The sequence below is a fragment of the Penaeus japonicus genome, unplaced genomic scaffold (genome assembly GCF_977035675.1).
Source record: "Penaeus japonicus unplaced genomic scaffold, GWHDUDI00000001_assembly GWHDUDI00000008, whole genome shotgun sequence".
NCBI classification, from domain to species: Eukaryota; Metazoa; Arthropoda; class Malacostraca; order Decapoda; family Penaeidae; genus Penaeus; species Penaeus japonicus.
In genome coordinates, this window is record NW_028234410.1 from 19,251,810 (window position 1) to 19,274,309 (window position 22,500).

General features: G+C 45.8%; 1 protein-coding gene and 1 long non-coding RNA gene across 3 annotated transcripts in view; both read left to right on the plus strand.

Moving 5' to 3' along the window:
• Positions 1 to 12,558, plus strand: part of LOC147471466 (uncharacterized) — an 82,581-nt gene extending 70,023 nt beyond the window's left edge. The window contains exon 5 of the long non-coding RNA XR_015191213.1: positions 12,489 to 12,558. This is a non-coding gene — a long non-coding RNA (uncharacterized LOC147471466). The remainder of the gene's footprint in view (positions 1 to 12,488) is intronic.
• The window catches only part of LOC122259998 (protein fem-1 homolog C), a 145,811-nt gene that overhangs the window by 101,213 nt on the left and 22,098 nt on the right, over positions 1 to 22,500 (plus strand). The window lies entirely within an intron of this gene.

A 22,500-nucleotide genomic window follows, 5' to 3' on the forward strand; every position in this document is an offset into this window, starting at 1 on the left:
CTTCCTATTTTGCTATTCTTGAAGTTAGAGTTATTTATTGTTTTAATTCTTAGTATTGTTGCCATTATCGTCGCCAGACATGAGATTTGTGTCCGAGTCGTTGCGAGTTGGGTATTTAATTTCGTTGTCTCATTATCAGGTGAATTGTACCCCCCCCCCCCTTACCCCTTCCGTATGAGATTTAATTTGAATGGGTGCAGTGTTATTTACACGATTCAAATAGGTCACCATGGCAACTGGCCGTTCTTGGTGGGCATCGATAGCGAAATTGATCGTAAATAAGACGCGCTCAGTTGTCAACGAGAGGCGATCAATTGTCAATTGAGTTCGCAGTCAGCACAACCCGCTGGTACTCTCTCTCTCTTTCTCTCTCTCTCTATCTATCTCTCCCTCCCTCATACATTCATAAACAAAATTCAGGGGAACAGATTAAGAATGGAAAATTATAGAAAACAAGTTGTAGAAGAATAACATTAATGGCAATAACAATAATATTAGTAATGATAATAATAATAGTAATAATAGTTACGATGATGATCATAATGATAACAATAATAATGATAGTAATAAAAATTATACTAATGATGATTAATGATTAGTTGATAACAACTGAGAAAAAGAAAGTCGAGTCGGAGGAGAACGAAAGAAAGAGAAACGCGCTCATAATCGCAAGTTAAACCAGCGCTTCTATGTGAAACGTCGTCAGCTTGACCTTGCCACGTGCGTCTGGCGAGATCTGGCAGCTGTTTCGGGTGGGGTTGGAGGTGGGGATGAGGGGGGTATTTTTTCATTTTTCTTTTCTCCCTCTTTTTTATTGGCACGTGTGACCTTTGCTTGCTTGCTCGTCTGCTCGTTTGCTCGTTTGCGCATTCCTTCTCCGCTGAATTTCATAGCTGTCCCCAAACAAGACACCAGACCTTCGCCTGAATTTTAAGGTTAAACGATGGAAAAAAAACAACAGCAACATCATAAAAGCTTGCTTACTTTACTACGCGGAGAAAGTAGCCTCTATGGCCCAAGGTCGTAGAGGTGATAATCCTTGGGCCTACCGCCGCTAGCTTCAGCAGAGGAAAAGGAGGCCGACGACGGCGACGACAATTATTAATAATATTCAGCGCTGCTTAGACTCGCTCTTCTCGGAAACATGCTCTTGATTATTTATTTTTGTTCACCTCGGCGGAGCGCATGGAGGTTGGGATTCGATAGTGCAAGGAATGCAAGGAATTAAGTAGATTCGAAAGTTTTTTTGTTGTTTTTTTTTGAAAGGTGGATTTCGACTTAATGATGACTGCGCTGTATGAATGGTTCAAAGTGTGAAGGGAGAGGGGATTCGGAGTCACGCATATACGTATACGTGTGTGTGTGTGCGTTTGTGGGAGAGAGAGAAAGAGAAAGAGAAGTAGGGGAAGGAAAAGATCGACAGACAAGCACAGCCCGATAGAGGCCGTCTGTCCATGTTTATTTACGCTAACTCATCTTTTCACCCTAGATTATGAAGCGACCCTTCAAGCTGCAAGACATTCCTCAAATGCATGTTGAATGGTATTCAGTCGGTGCCTTGGCAGGAAAATCCACGGAAAGATGTTACTAAAAGATAGATGAGACAACAGTTTCGAAATCCTCCGGGATGTTTTATTCAAGGCTTGTCGTTTTATTAGACTTGTTTTGTGTGTCGTGCTTAAATCGGCGCGATAGTGTTATTCTTTACTTGGTGCCTTCATCCCCCTCTCCCGTCCTTCTTACCTTCCCTTTCCTTCTTGCCAGCTCTCCTCGTCTTTTCCCTTTGCCTCCCCTTTCCCATTTATTTATTTCTCCCCCTCTTCTTTCCTTTCCTCTTCTCACTCTCTCTCTTTCTCGTGCTTTCCTCCTTCTCCCTTTGACTCTTTCTCGGCCCTCTCCCCTCCTCTTCCCCTGCCTCCTTTTCCTCAAACACACTTCTTCCTGTCCCCTTCCTCTCTCTCCCTTCCTCCACCTCCGTTGATTGAGTGCCCTTCGAAAGGAAGTTTTGTTTGCGGAGCGAAGCAAGCCTGATCAACATTTATGGCCGTGCATGTGTCAATCTCACGCTCTCTTGACACGCATAAAAGCACATATTTAGAACATGCTGATGGGGCTGATTGGGCCGGAGGAGGTGGAGAAGGAGGATGAAGGTGAGGATGAGGATGAGGATGATGAGGATGAGGATGAAGATAGGGAAGTTGACGAAGACAAACCACGCTCGCTTCGCCTGCTCCCCTCGCTCTGCTTCGGTGGGCGGAGTGGGCGGGGGACTGTTTATGACGCTTGCCCTCGCTGCTGGGGGTGGGCGTGAGGAGTGCTTCTCTATATATAGACAGAAGGAAGGAAAAAGACGTAAAGTGAAGGGGAGTGGAGATGAAAGAAATGGGGAGGGAGAGAGTGAATAAGTGAAGAGAGAAGGAGGAGGAGCATCAGAAGCAGAAGAAGAGGAAGCAGAAGCAGAAGAATAAAATGGTGGGTGAAGATAGAGGAGGAGAACGAAAATGAAATAGTATGAAAAAAAACTTAAATGAGAAAATAAAAACACAAAAAAGGAGAAGGCGGTGGGGAAGGAGAAGACAGAAATATGAAGACAGATTTAGATGAGAATGGGTAGCGTTTTCGCGTCAGTGCTGTTAATTAACATATGGTTTATTGTAATACCCCACACTTCCTGCACTGCAACAATGTATCAGGCGTCTCAAGACACTGGTGTCCTTAATGAGAGAAGGGAGGGGAAGAGGAGAGAGGAAAGGAGAGGGGAAAAGAGAAAAGGGAAGAGAAGAGTGAGTAAGTGAGTGAGTGATTGAGTGAGAGAGAGAGTGTGGACAGGAAGACCGTGGGACTCCATGTGCAAGTGATGACGTGCAAGCAGTGGGATCACCAGCTGGGTCAGTCAGCAACAGCAGGCGTCTCCTTCATTAGGGCTTCGCGAACAACAGCCGATCATGTGGCATGTCTTCTTCTATTACTTTCCCTTCTGTTTCTTCTTTCCCTGCTGCTGCTTCCCCTTTTGTCTCTTCTTCATTTTTTTCTCCTTCTCTTCCTCCTCCTCCTCCTCCTCCTTCCTCTCCGTGGCTTAAGACGTGATTGCAAGACGTCTGCTTTATGTATCTTCAAGAGACTACACTTGAGACCGTGTTGCAAACGCCTGCAGATATCAATCATCACATCACACGCAATTAAGCATTTCAACTGCATTTAAGGCGTATCTACTACACTGTTATTGTACCGCGTCACCCTTCACACATTTTGTACATTCTCACTGCCATCCCAAAGCGGCCAAGTCATCACGCCATCATCTCACACCCCGTCGCCGCAGAGGAAAACATGTGGAGAGAGAGAGAGAGAGAGAGAGAGAGAGAGAGAGAGAGAGAGAGAGAGAGAGAGAGAGAGAGAGAGAGAGAGAGAGAGAGAGAGAGAGAGAGAGAGAGAGAGGGAGAGAGGGAGAGAGGGAGGGAGGGAGAGGGAGAGGGAGAGGGAGAGGGAGAGGGAGAGGAAGAGTGCCTGAGTACAGTATGAAGGGGAGGGGAAATAGGAGAAATGATTAAAAAAAATAAAATTACTAAAGATATAATTATCTACTTATCGTTTCCTTATTATTTTTCGATCTACCGCGAATTTGATAGGGTTTTCTTTATTTCGATTGGTTCCCCATTCTCAGATAGGAAGAGGAGTGTAGAGCTGAGGGTTGAGAAGGGTTGAGTTGAGTAGAGCAGAATAGAATAGAACAGAATACAATGCGAGAGGGAAGAGACAAGAGCTAAAAGTAATATGAGTGAAATCGTTGCATTTTTTTCGTCATGCTCGGCGGTGAAAGTGATTCATGGTATTTTTTCTAAGCGTTCATGGGGGTAGGGTGGGGGATGGGGTGGGGCGGGGGTGTTGGTGCTCGTGTATGGGTGAAACTCCTTTAGAAATCCCAACCCAGTCATGGCTGGAGAGACTGCTGCCGTAAGTAGAATGAAAATATGGAAGTGTGGGATTTTTTCCCTTTCCCTTGTTTTTAATTATTTTTTGTTTTCCTTTGTCTGTGTTTATATTTATTATTATTACTGAAGATGATGAAGATAATAGTTATTGCTGTTATTGCCAGTTATATTTCCATCTCTTTGTTGACCAACACCACCACCACAAACCTCTCCACTGCATCCTCCTCCTCCTTCTCCTTCTCCTCCTCCTCCTCCTCCTCCTCCTCCTCCTCCTCCTCCTCCTCCTCCCCCTCCTCCTCCTCCTCCTCCTCCCCTCCCCCCTCGCTCGTGTGCATGTGCTTTGCCACCAGGCTTGTTCAGTAACATGACAATTCAGATCTCTGGTTTTATTTTCATTGTTTTTGATAATCACTTTTTTTTTCCTTGGGGGTTGGGGGTGAGACATGGTTCGTGCGGGGGGAGGGGGTAGGAGTGATGTAGGGGAAAGGTAGGATGGGGTTGTGGGGGGTTATGGGGGTAAGGTGGGGGATGGTCATGGCCAGGGGTGGGATGGAGTTAGGGTAGGGGTAAGTGGGGAGGGGAGGGGGGATGCTTGGCTGACACCCAACGCCCCCATTGCTCTCCTCTTCCTGTGTTCGTTGTTCGTTGTTCGTTGCTTGGTCGAAAACAGGGTGCGTTCGTGCGACCGAGCGATAGCGATAAAGATGTGGAGAGAAAGGAGGAACAGGAAGACTAGGAGGAGGATAGGGGAAGAAGAAGAACAAGAAGAAGAAGAAGAAGAAGAAGAAGAAGGGAGATAGTGATTAAAGATAGGAGCCAAAGCACCGCACTGTCTTTCATGAGGCCGGTTTCAATGACAATGACAGTCGTAAAACAAGTGATGGTGAGGATAATGATGATAGTGGTATATGGTGCACAGACATTCACTGTCTCAGTATATGTCCGTTACATGTCCAATTTTTGTCACACGGCCACCCATGCCTGTCACGCCCGACGCCCTCGCCCACGCCCACGGCCCCACCACATTCACGGTCGTAACTTAGACACCGCTATGCGCTCTCCCGTTTTCACCTTCCTGTGATTTAGGGCCTGCGTGTCTGCCTCATTTGCACGTTCTATTTGTCAGCTTCCTTGTTTTTTTTCCTTTTCTGTCATCTCTCTCTCTCTTCTCTCTTTCTCTCTCTCTCTCTCCTTCACTCACTCACTCTTTTTCTCACTTTCTCTCTTTCACTCTTTCTCTCTCTCGATCTATCTCTGTCGCTCTCTCTCTCTTCTCACTTTTTCTCTCCTTTCTTTCTTTTCCTTCTTCTTTTCTCTTTCCTTCTTTTCTCTCTCCTCTCTCCCTCTTTTTTGTCTTCTCTCTCCTCTCTCTCTCTCTCTCTCTCTCTCTCTCCGTTTTCTCTCCTCTCTCTCTTTCTCTCAATCCTCTGCCTCCCCCCTTTACCTTGCCCCCTCTTTTCTAGCACCCCGCCATATCTCTCAGCCCCCTCCCTCTCATCTCCTCTCTTCTCCTCTCTTCTCCTCTCGCTCCTTTCTCTTACAACCCTCTCCTCTCCTGCTCCTCTACTCTTTCCCTTTCCTCTCCTCTCTTCCAATCCTTTTCCTACGCTCCTCCTCCTCCTCCTCCTCCTCTCCGTCCCAGCCCCGCCTTCCCCCTATCCCCCCCTCCCATCCTTACCTTCCTCTACTCTTTTCAGTCCTCACTTCTAGAAATAAAGGTAAAACGTTTTGTTTTGTTGATTATTTAATAAGTGTCTTTTGTTCGTGGGATTCCCCCTTCACCCTCTCCCCTGCCCCCCTCTCCTTCTCCCCTATTATGTGACAGGTGAGTGTCACACTCTCCTCGACTTGGTATGGAGTGATGCAGTTTTTGGAGGAGGAGAGTCGGTGGGGGAAGGGGGGGGGTGAGGCAGGGAAGCAACAAAGGCGAGGCTAGGAAGGGAACCTGGATGCGGAAGAGGGGTTGTGTCTGTGTGTGTCTCTGCCTCTCTGTTTGTTTGTTTAATGATTTTCTCTGGTGATATGTGTGAGAGAGATAGCAAGGGAAAGGGAAAAAGAGTGAGAAAGGAGGGGGAGCCTATGAGAAGATTATCTCACGGTCTCTCATACAGTATGCCGTCCAATCTTCCAGAAAGTCATGTCTCCGCAGCTGACACTGGCTGACATCGTCTAATGCGAGCTGACCCCGATGACCCGGGCTGAGAGCACTCAGCGTCCTTCTGCTTTTGGCCGGCCTTGACTCCCTCCTGACCCTTTGCATTTGTTGAGCCGCGTCTTGTTATTGTACTTTGCTTCTCCTTTTCTACCTTTCACCTTTTCACTCACTACTGTACTTCGTCTTTCCCTTTTCCCCTTCCATCTTCTCCCAGCCCCCCCTTCTCTCTCTCTCTCTCTCTCTCTCTCTCTCTCTCTCTCTCTCTCTCTCTCTCTCTCTCTCTCTCTCTCTCTCTCTCTCTCTCTCTCTCTCTCTCTCTCTCTCTCTCTCCACCTCTCTCCTTCTCTCTCTCCCTCTCTCTCCCTCTCTCTCCCTCATGTCTGTCTGCTTGTCTGTTTCCCTCTAAACGCGACCTTGGGTAAAAATAACGACGCACTCGATCTCACAGACAAAGGAACGAGTAAATAATGGATTAACACAAGGGGGAGAGAGGGAGCGAAAGGAATAAAAAGAGCAGAACAAGAGGAGAAGGAAGGAAGGAAGGAGAGAGGGAGGGCGAGATGTAGAAAAAGGAGCGGGAGCGAAAGGAGAGAGATGGAGGGAGGAAGAAAGTGAAAAGGAGAGAAAGATAAAGGTAGAATGGAGAAGAGAAGAATGGAGAGAGGAATAAAGGAGGGGAAGGAAGGAGAGAGGAAGGAACAAGAAAGAAAGAGAGACAGTGAGAGCGAAAGCAGGAGTGGAAGAGAGAGGGGAAATCCTAAATAGGGAGAATCAAATGAAAACGAGAAAGGGGAAACTAATAATAAGAGGAGGATGGATAAGGGGAGGATGGACACTGAGTTCGCGGCGGAATAGATGACGTTGAAGAAGGCGCAGACGATGTGCCCCGGAATGCCTTCGCGGGCATCCCCTTGGCTCCTTTGCTTCCCCCCCCCCTCCTCCTCTCAGTCCCGGCCCCAGCCCCACAAGTTACAGAGAGAGAAAGAGAGAGAGAGAGAGAGAGAGAGAGAGAGAGAGAGAGAGAGAGAGAGAGAGAGAGAGAGAGAGAGAGAGAGAGAGAGAGAGAGAATCAGAGAGGGTAGTAAAGAATTTCTCCCGGTCTCTAAAATCTGCAGAGTTTACCTCCGTTCGTCGACAATCTAAAGGTCAGAAGGTGTCTCTCCCCCTGCCTCCCTCTACCGCTGTATTGCCTCCTTCCTTCCTTCCTCTTTTACTCTCGCTCTCTATCTATCTATCTATCTATCTATCTATCTATCTATCTATCTATCTCTTCCTTTATCCCTCCCTCTTTATCTCTCTCTCTCTCTCTCTCTCTCTCTCTCTCTCTCTCTCTCTCTCTCTCTCTCTCTCTCTCTCTCTCTCTCTCTCTCTCTCTCTCTCTCTCTCTCTCTCACCCTCTCACCCCCTCACACACACAAACCCTCCTCCACCTACATGCCCGTGCTCACTCCACTTTCCTTTTCTCTTCCCCCTTTTCCCAGCCGATTTCTTTTTTTTTTTTTTTTTTTTTTTTAGCCGAGGAGTCGATGTTTCCCGGGGGGGTGGGTGAGAGAGAGAGAGACAGACAGACAGACAGACAGACAGAGAGAGACAGAGACAGAGACAGAGACAGAGGACAGCGGCCGCCATTGCTTGCTCAAGAGACCTTGTCCCGGGGTGCTTTTCACTGGATGGGTCACCCTTGCGATGGTTGTGATCCTTTTCGGTTCATTCTTCTTTGCTTCTCCGGTTCCGGAGTGGGTGGTTATTTTTTTATTATATATTATTCGTTTGTCGTCTTCATTAGGGTTTTTGTTGTCTCCGTCATCTCAGTTATTATCATGATGATTATTTGTGTTGTATTTATCGTTATTCTCATATTGGATGTTTGTTTTCGGTATTATCGACGGAAGAGTTGTCATTATTGTTAAAACTACTTATGCTAATGATAATGTTACGAGTATTAGTGATATTTGGAATGATAGTTTATAATCAGATTTTTTTTTCTCTCTCTATTATTATGGTTGTTCTTGTAAATATTATTATCATTTTTATTTTTGTTGTTATTATTATTATTATTATTATTATTATTATTATTATTATTATTATTACTCCTCTCATTGTCATCATTACCATTACATTACGATGTTGGTCATCAGCCCTACCATCACCACCGTCCCCCCCCCTCCCTACCACCACAACTCACCCTGCCGAAGAGCGAGGCGTTCTGCGAGTGAGGGGCCGCCAGAAAGGCCAAGCAGGGAGAGGGGACGGTGCGCGGAGTTACATCATGTTTCTACTTCTCTCCCCCTTTTCTTCCCTTCCCTTCCCTTCGTCATCTTTTTCATGAAATGCTCATTATCTTCTCATTTCGTATTCATGACGCAGACATGAAGAGGGATGGAGGGGAGAGGGAGAGGGAGAGAGATGTGTTCGTTGTGTGGCGTCATCACTCAGGGTAGAGGTTTGTGCGTCCGTCATTTGTTTTTGTTTGTCTCATGTAGGGTTGTATGTCATTTGCATGTGTCCGTTCGCCCGCTGTAGGATTATTTATAATTAGATTCCATATAGACATTTTTTCTTTAGTTGTAACTGAATATCTAAAGGCATTTTTTAGAGGAGTTTAGTAGTTTTATTTATAGAAATAAATTTTGTCTTTGCCCTTCCTCCAAACGTCAAAATGTTTGGAACGCGTCATATGGGCTGTATGCAAGAGGAGGAGGAGGAGGAGGAGAAAAATGGGAAGGAAAAACAAGAACGAGGAGGCGGAGGAAGAGAAGGGGAAGGAGGACGCGAAGAACGAGAACAACAACTCCATCTTCAGCGTCTGTCAAGGCCGCGCCAGTGCAAGGCCAGTGGCGATGGCGGGGCGAGGGAATAATTAGTGAACAAAGCAGAGAGATGAGTGGCATTATCGTCTTGTCTTGGCGTGGCACTGGCACCGTCGGGCAGGGTCGACCCCACACCCTCCATCCAGGGCACTGATGCTTCCAACCCTGGTTGGTTGTTGGTCTAGCTTATTGATATTGCCATTATTAGTTGGTTACAGTTTTTATCATTGTTTTGTCCATGTTCATATAGACGAACAATTGTTGCAAGAAGAGACCGACGCCAACACGGTGAAGAGGAAAAAGAATGGGTGAGAGACAGCTCAGAAGGGGAAGAAATAAGAGTGATGTCGTGCGCCGGGACTTCCAGAGAGAGAGAGAGAGAGAGAGGGAGTGAGGGAGAGAGGCCAAAACAAACAAGGATAAAAGGGGAGGGTGCAACATGAAAGGCAGTGGATGAGAGACAGGAGGGAAAACCAAGGAGAAGGTTGAAAAGGAAGAGGTTAAGGGTTTGTATAGGGCATAGTTATTTTAAGAGAGACGATGAGAGGGGCAGGGAAGGAGAATGATAATTGTAATAATAATAATAATGGCAATGATAATGATATATGATTATTGTTATGATAATGATTACAATGATAATGGGAATGATAGCAGTAATACTACTAGTAGTAATTATGATGATTATTATTATAATCATCCTGGCGATCGGCAAGATGACTCAACTGTCTGGTCGCATCATAGGTTTCACACTGGACACACAAGTGCCGCTACTTGTGCCAAGGTCGCAGTCACACAGCCTCACTGCCCCGCTCTTGGGGGTGGGTGGGAGGGAGCAGGAAGGGCCAGGGAGGGGACCGGGCAAAGGAGGAGGAGCAAGAGGTGGAGTAGGAGAGGAAGGAGAGGGAGAGGGAGAGGAAGAAAGGGATGGGGGGCGTTATTGCATATTCAGGTGCTGACACAGCGTGCTTGGGGCCTTGGGCGGAGGACGGAGACGCGCAACTTGGAATTCGGGAATGATGGAAAAGAGAAGAGCGAGTGAGGAGAAATGAGAGAGAAGCAAGAAGGTCGAGGGGAGACAGGCCATGACATAGGCCTGGTCTTGAGCCCTTCTGACGTGTAGCCTTGTGCTAAGTGACTGCACTGGAGGGCGACTCGGGTCCGGCCTTGGTGCCAGCTGCGCACGCACATTAATCTTTGTCATATGGGGATTCCTTGTTCAGTTTTTGCTCGTTGGATTCCTTGGATTCTTGTATGTTCGCCGAGGTTATGTATAGCCATTTCCTTCTTATCTATCTACTTCTTAGTTAATAGCATTAGCGGTCTCTTCTTCATCATTATCTTCAGTATTTTGATTTTCTTTCCTTCTCTTATATGAATCACAACTAGCTCATCCCCCAAAGAGTGACACGGCTTGGTTGGAATATTTTGGTTCTCTCTAAACAGCCGCCGCGAAAAGATCTTGGTCTTCGTGGATGTATCTCGCAAACTTTCATTTATTATCAACTGTTTTGGGTCGCTTCATTGCCGTTTGAGAGCTCCCGGACATTAAAAAAAAAAACATTTACTTAATTCAAAGACAAGGACCTTCTGGCCTTTTGTTCATCTTATCTGAAAATAAATTCTTGTGTTTTGCTCTGCCTCTGTCTCGTGTCTCCTCTTCTCTCTCATCCCCCCCCCCCCCTTCTCTCTTTCCCGTCTCTCCCTTTTAACCTTTCTCTGGCTCACCCATTTTTTTTCTACTACTTCTTCCTCCTTCCTTCACTGCCGACTTTCGTTAGGGTAAATCCGACAGAGAATGTGGTTCCCCCAACCTCAAGGTCACGTCCCCCACCCCCACCCCCACCCATCCCTTCACCCTCCTCTTGAAGAAAAACAAAAACAAAAACACAAGAAGCGGAAGTATTTGAAAGAACGTTCAGTGTCGCACAGAGCCTAGAGGGGGTGGGGGATGGGGAGGGGAGGATAGGGGATGAATGGGGGGTAGTGAAGCGGGTGGGGGTGAGGGGGTAGAAGGGTGTTTTGTTAACTTGTCAAGGGAGCGAGGACGGTAGATGGTGGATAGAGTGGTTGATTGGTCTAATGGTAGAAGTGGTAGATTTTTTTTTTTTTTTTGTATGGGGCAATTTTTAAAACTGTGTGTTCGCGTGTCTGTTTGTGTTTGTGTCTGTTTGTGTGTGTGATTGATTGCGGGCGTGGATGAAAGAAAACTCATATATTAGTCGAGGTTTATATCAATATATTAAAATGCATTTATTCTTATATTCCCTGATTTGACATCTCGGGTTATGTTCTGCACTTATGCTCACCTCCATCCGATCTTGCTTTTGCATAATGCATTTGCAGCCTCTGGTTTGCATCCTTTCAGTGGCACTGGCTTTGTCATTGACACCTGATATGCCGAGAAATAAGATACGGCATACCTCTCAATTTAGGTTCTCTCTCTCTCTCTCTCTCTCTCTCTCTCTCTCTCTCTCTCTCTCTCTCTCTCTCTCTCTCTCTCTCTATATATATATATATATATATATATATATATATATATATTTTTTATTTTTATATTTATTTTTTATCTCTCTCTCCTCTCTCCTCCCCCCCCCTCCCCCCCCTCGCCCCCCCCTCTCTCTCTCTCTTTATCTTTCTGTCTCTCTCCCTCTCCTTATCCTTTAACATCTTTTTCTACCTCTTCATTACATATTATCATCTTTATTTTCTTATCATTATTTACATGCTCACCATTCTTATCACCATTCACCATCCTTATCACCATTCTTATCACCATTCACCATCCTTATCACCATTCACCATTCTTATCACCATTCACCATCCTTATCACCATTCTTATCACCAACCTTATCCTCCACCGACGCCACCCGCTTTCCCTTCCCTTCGGAAATGCCTGCTTTAAATTCCGGTCTTCTCGTTGCCGGATGCTGGGCGGCTGCAGTTCCATGGTGTTCTTTGATGCTCTTGTTCTTTAGCATGTCATTTTTTTTCCTGTCGTTATTGTTACTATATATCTCATCATTGTTTTGTTAGGTGTAGTGATTGGAATAGTAGTATTAGTAGTATTGTGATTGTAGTATTGTTATTGTTGTTGTTATTTTTATTAATTTGTCTTATTATTATGATTATTATCATCATCAGTGTAGTTGTTAGCGATGATGGTGATGCTATTGTTATTACTGTTGTTATTGTTATTATTGTTGTTATTATTATTATTGTTGTTGCCATTATTATTGTTATTACAATGATTATTATTATTGTCATTGTTATTATTATTATAGGTGTTATTGTAATTATTATTATTAGTGTTATTAATGTTCTTTTTGATGTTTTTTGTCATTGTTACTATTGTTGTGATTGGCACATTAAAGTATTGTCATCATCATTATCCTTATCATTACCCATACTATATTACTTATATTATCCCTTTTGTTACCCCAATTAGTATGATTGCTGTCATTACTATCAACATTACCAACTGTTGTTAATGCTCCAATACCAACAAAAATACAACAAAAAGTATTCCGCCACAACCCTTTATCTGCTGGACGCTCTCGTACCTTATCCTAATCATGGCATTGTCTTCTCCCTCAGGTATGTTGCGTCGGACGAGAGGGGACGCTGTCAAGACGGCATGTCGTGATGAGTGAGGCCGCTTGTGAGTAGAGGATGAGGTCCAGTAAAGCGATTGTGAGCCTTTTTTTTTTTTTTGGGGGGGGGGGGGGGATGATTGCAGCTTTTGTTTTCCTTTTTTATTTGTGTATTTTTTTTTACTTTTTTTTCTTTAATCTATCGAGGCTATTACATGACAGCTATCTGTCTGTCTATCTATCCCTTTTTTTCGTCTGTCGTCAATTCAGGTAACATTCCATTCGTTAGTCTGTCAGTCTGACCATTTATCTATCTGTCAGATCATCGTTTCCATGTTTTCCATTCAGCCATTTTTCTTAATTCTCTATTCTTCCTTTCATCCTTCTAGCCTTTCGTCCATCCGCCCATCCTTCAATTCATCCATCACTCAACATCACCACCTATCCATCTACACATTCACCAACGCATCCATCCATCCATCCATCCATGGAGTGGTGAGGGAAGTAGGGATGGGAATTATGGTGGTAGTGACGGTTGTGATGATAGTGATGGTGGTGTTGGTGGTGATAATTGATAAACAAGAGAAGAAAATGGGAGGTGGAAGTGGGACATGGGTCGGGTTACGTGTGGCGGTGGAGGTGAGAGAAGAACAGGAGGATGTGGAAGACGGATTGGACGAAGGTGGAAGAAGAGGTGGAGGTAGGGATAATGTGAAAGGGGAGGTGGATAAAGGAGGGAATAGGGGAGAATTAGAATAACACGAGGGGAAGACAAAGAAGACGAAGAAGAAGAAGAAGAGATGAGTGAGAAAGAAGTATAAAAGAGATATTGTGAGTGAGAGGAGGAGGGCATGACGTGCGGCGAGGCCTTTCCTCGCGCTGGCAGAGCACGCTCGCCCAGCTGAGAGAGAGGATGGCAGATGGGATATACAAATATGTGTATGTAATGGATTTGTTTATTTAAGTATCCATTTGTGTAATTATGTGTATATGTATATATGAATATATATGTACATGGTTCGTCTTTCTTTTTGTTTCGTTTTATAAGAATCGGAGGGGTCACCCTTCAGTCACATGAATCATAAGGATAAATTAAATTCTATCTTAACACATATAGCATATATTGTGCATAAATAAAGAATAACAAATATATATATATATCTATAATCATAGATATGTATACATGGAATACGTTCCAGGACTTGGTGGACGTTCTTGCATTCCTGAGGAACGGCTGTTTCAATTGTCAACAGGTATAATTCAACCTGAAAACTGGCTCGGGTCAGTTCACAGCACTTCCGGCCGGCAGATATCCATTTAATCAATTGAACAAAAAGGCTGCAATGCAAAATAATCTAAAATAAATAGATTGCTATTTCATATTACCCCCGCTGATTCACACAATAGATATTTATGTAAATGTATAAAAATATTCAAAAACTCACGAGCAGGTGTACCCAGTATTCATTCAAGTAAGAGTTATGGCAAAGTGGACTACCTACTCCAGAAGGAGGGTACAAGTAGTATACCACCGCGCATGCGCAGAACCAAGGGAGATACGTTTTTGTTAAGGCATTACAATTCAGCGAATCATATTAATATAAAGAAATTACATGTTCATTCTATCCAAATCCTTTACAATATATATATGTATATATATATATAAATATATATATATGAATATATATATACATACATATATATATATATATATATATATATATATATATAATATATATATAATATATATATATAATATATATATATATATAATATATATATATATATATATACATACATACATTATATATATACATACATATATATAATATATATATATATATATATATATATACATACATACATACATATATATATATATATATATATATATATATACATACACGCACACGCACGCACGCACGCACGCACACACACACACACACACACACACACACACACACACACACACACACACACACACACACACACACACACACACACACACACACACACACACACACACACACTCATATAATACATATATGAGAGAGAGAAATATAGCAACTGAAAAAAACACCCAAATGGAGAAACATAATTGACTTGAGTTCTCGTGTCAAATATCACGAAACGGGTTACATTTTTTTTTTCTCCATATCAGACCGTATTTCTATCTTTCTGTCCCTCAGTTCTTGTTCCGACTCGAGCACCGTAAACGTTGCGAAAGAGAGCGAATGTGGCGCTCAGTATCAGATTAGAATTTTGGTGTCACATCAGAAATTCTCGGTGCCACATCGAAGGCTCTCTGTGTCGCAACCTCGTGTGAGTGAAATGTGCTCGTTCAGGTCGCCTGGCCTGTGACCTCAAGCGCTACCAGAAACACTGATATATTTCAATCTCTCTCTCTCTCTCTCTCTCTCTCTCTCTCTCTCTCTCTCTCTCTCTCTCTCTCTCTCTCTCTCTCTCTCTCTCTCTCTCTCTCTCTCTCTCTCTCTCGCTTCCTCTTTCCTCCGTCGCCTTCCCCCCTCTCTCTCTCTGTCTCTCTCTCACTCATAGATTTTCGCCTTTAACTCCATCGCCTCCTTGGACATTGACACGTAAAGAGAGAGAGAGAGAGAGAGAGAGAGAGAGAGAGAGAGAGAGAGAGAGAGAGAGAGAGAGAGAGAGAGAGAGAGAGAGAGAGAGAGAGAGAGAGGGAGATTAAATACAAAAAGAAGAAAAGAAACAGCGACGAATGGGAAAAAAATGTCGAGTCATTTAGGTGATGCAACAAACATGAGAGGATCGTCGACTTCTCGGGGGTGGGAGGGGGGTGAAGGTGGGTGGGTGGGTGGATGGGAAGGGGTTTGGTTTCATTATCTCTCTTTTCATTGTCTCTTGTTCATTCTATCTCGTTTGCCTCTCTTTATTCCTCTCCCCATTCTCTAAGTCTCTCTCTCTTGTGCCCACTTTCTTCTTGGTTTCATATTCTCCCTTCTTCCCTCCACTGCCCCACTCCCTCACTCCCTTCTATCTTCCTTTCCTCACCCCTCACTCCCTTCCTCCCTCACTCACTCTCTCACCCCCTTCCCAGCAACTTTCTGTATGGAAAGAGGCGGATTGGGGGAAAGGGGTCCGGGAGGAAGAAGAGTAGAGACGGCAAGAGTGGAAGAGAGCGGAAGGCGGGGGTGGGGTGGGGTGGGGTGGGAGCAGGGTCCGGGGAGGCTCGGTCGGCGTGCAGGTAGTACCAACTTATGCGAATGGGGAGGGGGGAGGGGAGGGAGGAGGAGGGCAGGGCAGGGCAGGTAGGGAGGGAGGGGCGACTTGACCTTCTCTTAGCATGTTGGCATGTAATTTCCCATCTGCAACCTGTTCACGCTGTTTCCTGCTTGTGAGGGGCGCACGACCGCATAGGCCCGATGCCCCCACCTCATGGGCGTGGGAAGGGAGTGCAGTGAGCGGGATGTTGGGCGTGAGGGCGGTGCGCAGGAGGTTAGTGCGGTGCAGGTGTCTGTCAGGGTCACGATCTGGCCTGACCTCACCTCGCCGCCCGGGTTTCTAAAGCTTTTTCTCGCCTCTCTCGTCCGTCGCTTTCCTCCCTCTTCCTCCCTCCCCCTCGCCCTCTTTTTTTCTTTACAGTTATTGATTTTTTTCCCCTTTCTTTTCCCTGGTTTTCCTGGTCTTTTCCCAGCCTCATTATCTCTCACTCTACTCTCTCTCATTGTCTCTGACTTTGCTATCTGCCTTTCTCTTAATTTCTCTGCTTGTGCTGCTATCTCCCTCCCTCCCTCCTTCCCTCCCAGTTCATCTGTCTCTATATCCATTTGTATTTTATGTGTTCCTCCTGATCAGTCCCAAGCAAGATGCAGCAAGGACTCAAAAGACCAGCTGTTGGTCCCCTGGCAGGCCCATAGAGACAGGCGAGGAGAACAGGTGTACTATTAGGTCACGGCCGCCGGTGCAGGTGTGAGGGGGAGGGGGCGGGGAAGGGAAGGGAGGGTATGGGGATGGAGGGGCGATGGAGGTAGAAGTGGGTTTAGGCAGAAGTTTAGGGTAGGGTTCTAGGGAGGAGAAGGGAGGGGAGGGGAGGGAAGGGGGAGGTGATGGTGGGGAATGACGGTAAAATTTTCATTTCATCAGACACCCCTGACGCTTTGGCCTTTTCATTGGCGAGCTCATGGTGACTTTTAGAGGAGGAGGAGGAAGGGGAGGGGGAGGAAAATATGAAAGGAGAGAGAAAAGAGGAAGAACGATGAAACAGGAAAAGATTGAAGACAAAAGGACGAAGGAGGAAAAGGATGAAAGAGAAAGAGAGAATACGGCAGGCATGGAAGAGGAGAGCGAGGGAGGCAGAGGCTACTCGCCTGCATGGAAATCCTGCAGTGAACGGCAGCCGGGCGGGGAGAACATGGGCGGTCTGGGACGCATCATCGGCCACCCGACGCTCTGGAAGTGGCCGGGTGTTTCTCTCTCGCTTCTTTTATCCCTCCTCTCATCTCTTCGCTTCTCCCCTCTCCTCTCCTCTCCTCTCCTCTCCCCTCCTCTCCCCTCTCCTCCCCTTTCCTTTCCTTTCCTCTTTTCTCTCCTCTCTCCTCCCCTCCCCTCTCCTCTCCTCTCCTCTCCTCTCCTCTCCTCTCCTCTCCTCTCCTCTCCTCTCCTCTCCTCTCCTCTCCTCTCCTCTCCCCCCCCCCCTCCCCTCCCCTCCTTCCCCTCCCCTCCCCTCCCCTCCCCTCCTTTCTCCTCCCCTCTCCTCCCCTCCTTTCTCCTCCCCTCTCCTCCCCTCCTTTCTCCTCCCCTCTCCTCCCCTCCTCTCCCCCTCATGCTCACAGACATACACCATAATGCTGTATTCAGTGGAGACGCGCGTTCCGCCCTTTTGTCTGCTTTTAAACCGTTTTGTGTGCCATCCGCGCGTGACGTCATAGCCACCTTGTTCACGTGCCAGAGTGGCCGGGCAATCAGGGATTAGGAATCTGATTATTTTCGTATTTTGGCCACTTTATGTTTAGCACAGCGTTGCAACTGATATGAATGTTATTATTCAGGCCATGGTCATTATCGTAATGTATTATTTTCTCCATTTTATTGTGATGATTTTGGTTCATTTTGTGGTGGTGTGGTCGCTGTTGTTGTTGTTGTTGATGATGATGCTGTTGCTGTTGCTGTTGCTGTTTCAACATTTTTCGGATGAGTGACTTCGGTCGTTCGCAGAGGGAAGCTTGAGGATGAAGAGGATGAAAAGGGGAAGAGCCTGTGCATGCAGGTGGCTGTGGTATTGCGATTGAATTACGGTAGAAAACGGACCATCTTGTATAGTCTATTGATTATGCGATAGTTGCATTGTTGGATTATTCTTTCTACATTTTTTTTTATTTTTTTTGCTTGCATGTCTATTTATATATATGTATTTGCGCGTGTCAGTGTTTTTTTTTTTGCCTGCATGTGGCCATGAGTGTGTGGGGCATGCAGAAGATAATGGACCACAACAGGTGACAGAGTGCTTTATGTCGCAGCAGTATATAGTGGACAGAACTGGAGTGCCAACGTGAGCGTCGCTTGGCTGGCACACAAGTATGACACTCATTTGCGCCGTGGATGGGAAGACCCCAGGGGGAGGGCCGGGGGAGGGCCAGGGACGGGCGCCATATGTTGTCCCTTCCCTCTGTCCTCCCCCTCCCTCCCCCCGTCTGCCTCCTTCCCCCTCCCCCCTTTTTCTTGGTGTCGCCACGACCTACATTCGATACGAATTTTCGAAATTGCTCAAGGGCAGGTAAGAGCAGGCTGGCTGCGGGAACGTCGAGACCGGCGGGGGAGACTCGCACAGTCACACACACGTAAACAGAAGGTGGGAAAGAAATAAGGGGGATGGGAGAGTGAGTCAGCGGATGATGGAGACAGAGACACAAACAGAGACACAGACACGGACCGAGCGTGCATGAGCAGGTCCGAACACATTCGTACCTGTGTTATCAGCCATGTCATCTCGGCAGTGTGACCACGCCGGTATCGTAATTGCCATCAGATGTAAGAGGAAAAGCGTGTCATATACGCGACACTTTGCATAGCCTGTCATAAAAGGACATGTCAAGGAAACTAAATGAAACTTCGTTTAGTCCCAGCTAAGGTTTCAGCTGGAAGTCATTCTTGCACTTTAAGCTAAGTGCTTTACGCATGGCTCTGTGTCATGAACTATGACATGTAAAGTGGCTTATGTTGTAAGCTTTCACTTCACTCCTGCAGCTCGTACTAAACAGAGTTACATATGCGCGCGTGCTCACACGCACACGCACACGCACACGCTCACGCACACGCACACGCACACGCACACGCACACGCACACGCACACGCACACGCACACGCACACGCACACGCACACGCACACGCACACGCACACGCACACGCACACACACACACACACACACACACACACACACACACACACACACACACACACACACACACACACGAAAGAAAAAGAAAAGAGAAGGCGAGAGAGTACGTGGAAGAAAGGGTTCCGACAGCGCCGTGACGACTGGCCATAGAGGAGATAATAGAGGCGAAGAAAGGCGAAGAAGAACGCGTAAGACAATGCATATAGAGAGAGTAAGAAGCGACGGTTTTGGGTCACGAGGGTCAACACAGCTCGCCTGGAGACGCCACACGTACAGTAGATTTTATGTCTGGTCAGATAAGCAAAATGAAATATAAGAGGTAAACAAGGTTATTATTTTTTATGCTTTCTTTTTTTTGTAATGGCATGACATCATTTTATCTGTTTATATATTGATATTGGAGTCGTCTTCCGTTGATTAAAGAGCCGTATATATACACATACAATCCATTCCTTTTCTTGTGTATAGTTATCTGCAAGTGTGTGTATAGTTTTGCATATATTTTCGCACACACCAGACGGATGGTGGGGGGAAATGTTCGGTCTTGAACTTAGAACCTTGAACTTTAAAAAAGAACTTCTAGCGCGTCTCTGGATTTTTTTTTCTTCTACGTGACGCTCACCTGTGCTCCTGGTGAGTCACCAATACCTGTGCTGACGGCCCAAAATGCTTTTCGTCCCTTGGGGGACATTGTAAATATTCTAAAATTCCGTGTGTTATGTTCGTCGTCGAGTTCTCATTCAGCCAATCATTTTATAATCATCGCTACTTTGATTACATTGGTTATGCCTTTCATTTCTTTATCGTTACTACTTGATTGCCATATCTTTAGAATCAGTCATCCCTCTACCCAAAATGATTGTCCATCTGTTTACGCATGTGCCAGAATGGACAGGTGTTAACCTCGCCACAGTGCCACGAGTGAGGGCGGTGGCACTCTCTATTACCAGCAGTTCACGGTCAGTATCAGGGCTAAGACTAACCTGGGAGAGAGAGAAGACGGAGGCGAGGTCGGGATGGCGGTTTGAGGCTGTTTACAAGCTGTCTGTTTCCCATCTGTATGCAGGGAGGGCTCGTGTATATGTTATTGATTCATTCTTGTGACCATTATTGCAATTGCTGTCTTTGCTGGTGTTGTCAGTAATATTATGATTATTGATATCACTGTATCATCATCATCATTATTTTTATGTTTATTTGGCTTGGTATTGTTGGTGTTGCTAATGTCATCGTTATCATTACTGTTATTATGTTTTATCCGTATGTTACTTACCATTAGTTTTGCCTTACCATTAGTTTTGTCTTTACTTTTCTGTATTGTTGCGACAGATGGATTTGCCCCCCCCCCCCTCCTACCTCCCTCCAACCCCACCATGATCTCTATTCACTTTTTCTTTCATCTTCTCTTCTTTTTGTCAGTCGAGGAGACAAAAGAGGCGCTTAGGGGAACCGTGACTGAGAATGATTGAATGAGAGAGAAACATGTTTTACTTGTGTTTCGCTCTGTCACTGAGTATGACAGGTGTTAGGGCGGATGAGAGGGAGGGGGAAGGGGAGAAGCAGGGAGAGGTAGAGGGAGAGAGAGAGATGGATGATTATCCGTATTCTTCCTCCCCCTTCCCTCACTTTCATCCCCTTCTCCTCACTCTCTTCCCCCTCTACTCATCCTCTGCCCAGGGAGCCTTATTCCGTGGGATGTTTTTCGGGAGGTTCTAGAGTCCTCTGTCTTTCTCTGTGTCTGTTTGTCTGCTTTTCATAGCGATTCTGTTACTGCTTTTTTGACGTTTTTCTTCTCTGTCCTATCCTTTCTCCTTTTCCCTCTAATTCCTACACTCCTATTTCCATCCTATTAAATATCCTCTCTCCTCTCGCCTCTTATCTTCTTTTCTCAGAGAGGCAGGCAGACAGGCACTGTCATTCAGTCAGTCCGACAGCTAGATAGCCATAGCGACAGCCGTTCGACAGCTGGATATGCAGACAGACAGAGAGACAGACAGACAGACAGACAGACAGAGACGCGGCTCGGGGCTAATAGGCTCGCGAGCGGCGCATCTGCACAATAAGTATCAAGCCGCGGAGGGAAAGTGGCTTTAGTAAAGTAATTATGTGTGGGAAAACATAGGTGTTGGAGGCATGCCGTAATCAGGAGGGATGGAGGGGGGGGGGGTGAGGGCACAGGGCACAGGGCACAGGGCAAAGGGGCCAAGGGTAGGGTAAAGTTCCGCCAAGGTAATGAACCCTGCTTTGATTCCCAACTGTTTTACCTGGGAATGTTGGCAGGGGAGTTGAGAGCAAAGGGGGAGGAGGAGGGGATGACTGGGTGGGAGGGGGGGAGGGGGGAAATGGAGGGGCTGGCACCAGGGTCAGTGTGACTCATGCCCACCTGCTGTGGTGCCAGTTAGTGCCAGTTGAGGTATTGAGAAGGGGATTGGAGGGGGTGACTAGGAAAGAGGATAGAGAGAGAAAAGGAAAATGAGATAAAGAAAGAGCGAGAGATCGATTAAAAGGACTGCATTGTGAAACTTCTGCCACCCTCACCCCCGCCCGCCCTGACCCGGCAGGCTTGGCCGCGCGACCAGGGTGGCATTTGCTGTGGTGATGACAATGGAACAGCGGATTCTGATGACTTTCTTAGCTACTTCTCGTCATAGTCTGCCTCTCTGCCATCCCATCACTATATCTGGGTTTGATTTTATTTTTGTTTCGATTATTATTGGTTGCAAGCAGCAGAAGCATTATTATTAGTATTACTAACATTATTATTAGAATTATTGTTATCACTATTATTACTTTCATGATCATTATCAGTACTATTGTCATTAATATCATAATTGTTATTAACATTATTATTACTGCCCTTGCCTTTTGTTGTTATTGTTATTTCTATTGGAGTTGTTATAACTACTATTTCCATAATATTGATTTTGCCGCTGTTTTTCAAGTGGATTAGTATCTTACCTTTCATCGGTATTTATTTCTTATTTACTGCGATTATTGTTCCTGTTCTGCCATCACACTCCGCAAATATTTTAGTCTGATTTACTTTGGTTCTTATTACTGCTTGCACCATCATGATTCTATGTAATTGAGATGTGCATGAGTTATGTGAGCTTAATGAAGCGATAAAATGGTGATGATGATGATAGGAAGGAGAAGAAGGAGAAGGAGGAATCAAAGAGAAGAGGAGGAAGGGATTATGAAAACAGGGAAGATGATGCGAGCGATGATTCTTATCAGGCGACCGCATCTGGACGCGCGGTAATAGACTACGGACTGGTAGCAAGCCAAAGGAACAGGGGGTGGGGGGGGTGGGGGGTAGATTGGGGGTATAGGAAAGTGGGGATACGGGGGGCATGTAGGTCAGGGTCGTCCAACTCTCGATCGGCGCTTGGAGGCGCGATCATCATTGCTAAGCGGTTGTAGCAAGTTGAATTAAGGGCACGAGTCCCTCTCCTTGAAAGGGCGGGGGAGCGTTTCGACGGAGGAGGAAGTGGAGAAGGAGGAGGAGGAGGAGAAGGAGAAGGAGAAGGAGAAGGAGAAGGAGAAGGAGAAGGAGAAGGAGAAGGAGAAGGGGGGTAGAGGGGAAGATGAGGAGTAAGTAGGGAAGGGAGTAAGAGGATAAAGAATAATAGGTATTGAAGAGGA